Genomic DNA, 2,797 nt, shown 5'->3' on the forward strand with positions numbered 1-2,797 from the left:
ATATATATATATATGTGTGTGTGTGTGTGTGTGTGTGTTTGTGTGTGTGTGTGTGTGTGTGTGTGTATTTACATATATATACATATATATACACACTTAAATGTATATACGTACATCCGTATAAACAAACATCTCTCTCTCTCCAAATATATTTATAAAACACAGACAAGCGAATGAATCGATGGATTTCTTTGCCGCCTCACCTATAACAAGCGAGGCAGTTACGATGGATTACATCGACATTAGTGGTGAAGTTATACTACTAGCCATAGATGAGGTGGGCGCAAACTCAACTATAGATTCTCTTCCAGAGCTTTCTTGCAAATGGCAGGCTGCCAAGCAAACTGAAGAAGGGAATGATATGCCCAATCCATAAAGGAGGAAGCAAAGCAGATGCCAAAAATTATAGGCTTATCTCTCTGACTTCCCACATCAGCAAAGTCATGGAAAGGAAACTAATCGCATTCCTTGAATAAAATGCCTTCCTGAGTGATACCCAGCATGGCTTTCGACCAGGTAGGAGCTGCCTGACCCAGCTCTTACAGCACTATGACTGGGTGTTGAGGAAGTTACTCAACAACTCAAATGTAGACGTAAAAAGGTTTTGATAAAGTGGATCATGGTAAGATATGCCACAAACTGCGTGATCTCTACATAGCTGGAAAACTTGGAGAGTGATTACATGACTTTCTGAAAGATAGAAGTCAGGCAGTAGTGGCTAATGGAGCCACCTACAAGAAAACTCAAATAGTGAATAGTGTTACACAGGGACCACTGCTTTTCATAGTAGCCCGTCCAGATATGCCCTCAGCTACTCGCAGAAAATACAGAACCCCAGCGATATTGCATCCCTGCAGTAGGAGTTGGACTCAATTTATACATGGGCTGAGGGCAATAATATGCAGTTTAATGCTGGAAAATTCCAAGCCCTGCGCTACCAGCACCCAAAGCTGAAAATAAAACTTACAGGGTACCTTGGCCTACAGGGGATTACAATCCCAGAGTCTAAATCAGTTCAAGACCTGGGTATCGACATGAGTGATAATACCTCTTTCCAAGTGCACATTACCAGGATGGTGATAAAGTGCAGACGACTGGCTGAATGGATCCTGAGAACCTTCAGAACCAGAGAGAAGGAAATCATGATGGCCCTCTGAAGGACATTCGTTCTCAACAGCCTGGACTACGCTTCCAGCTATGGTCACCCCATAATGTAAAATTAACAGCGGACACTGAAATCCACCGAAGCTTCACAAGGAAGATAGTCTCATTGCAACAGCTCAGCTACTGGGATAGGCTGAAACAGCTAAGACTCTACTCCTTTGAGCGAAGGCGGGAGAGATATGCAGTAATATGCATCTGGAAGATCATGGAAGGGATTGCGCCAAATTTTGGCTTTGAGAGCTAAACAAATGCCAGAACGGGTCGCCACTGCACAGTGTCAAATATCCCAGCAATGTCATCACGCTTCAGGACCAGTTATTGAAGCAACCTGAGTTTCAGGGGCCCAAAGCGTTTTAATATTATCTATCTATCTATCTATCTATCTATCTATCTATCTATCTATCTATCTATCTATCTATCTATCTATATCGTTAAAAATTGTACAAAGAAATAAAGAAAGTGAGGGAACTACAAAGTAAGTGTATTAGTTTGACGCTCAGGAAAAATGGAAGAGTCTTTGACATTTCGAGCCAACGCTCGTCTATAGAAAGGAGTGAGGTGAGAAAACAGATAAAGAGAGAGAAGGCAAAAAGGAAAAATAAAAAGAAAAAAAACAAGAAACAACAGAGAGAAACAAAACGTGTCTGGATTAACAGTTGTACTCATAAACACACACACACACATACATGCATCACAGAGAAGGAGTATGAGAGAAATCCATAGGAAGATAAATATGTAGACTGACAGAAAAAAACAACCAGTAACGTTGATATAAAAAAAAGATAACCATAGATAGATTGTTAGATACACAGATAGACAGAGTAATAGATAGATAGATAGATCGATAGATAGATAAATAGATAGATAGGTAGATAAAACGAGAAAGATGTAGATAGACAAACGTACAAAGAAATAGATAAGTACATAGACAAACAAATAGATACATACATAGGCAGGTGAATAGCTTGCTATATGAATATCTACTAAGATAGATAGATAGATAGATAGATAGATAGATAGATAATAGATAGATAGATAGATAGATAGTTAGGTAGATAGGTGGATGGGTGGATAGGCATATAAATAGATAGGGACATAGAGAAATAGTAAAAAAATTGGTCGTCAGATGGTTAATCGTGCAGAAAATGCTTTAGATTTTGTTTTTTCATTCTTCCTTCATTTTATTTTCTCGTTCATTCAAATTTTGTTTCATTGTTTTTCCTTATGATTATATATATATATATATATATATATATATATATATATAAAATCATATATATACACATACATATGTATATATGCATATATATGTATATATAGACATATACACATGTACATATATATATATATATATATTCATATGTATGTTTGTACATATATATATATATGTGTGTGTGTGTGTGTCTATCTACCTATATAAATGCATATATACATCTATATCTCTACCTATCCCTCCATATATAAGTATGTATGTATAAGTACATACATATGTCTAAATATGTCTGTGTGAGCATTCTTTATAGACATATATGCATCATGTGTAGACACTCACCACTCCACACACACACACACACACACATATAAATTTACATTTTACCATATATATATATATATACGTATATATATATATATA

The sequence above is a fragment of the Octopus bimaculoides genome, chromosome 2 (assembly GCF_001194135.2).
Source record: "Octopus bimaculoides isolate UCB-OBI-ISO-001 chromosome 2, ASM119413v2, whole genome shotgun sequence".
Classification (NCBI taxonomy): domain Eukaryota; kingdom Metazoa; phylum Mollusca; class Cephalopoda; order Octopoda; family Octopodidae; genus Octopus; species Octopus bimaculoides.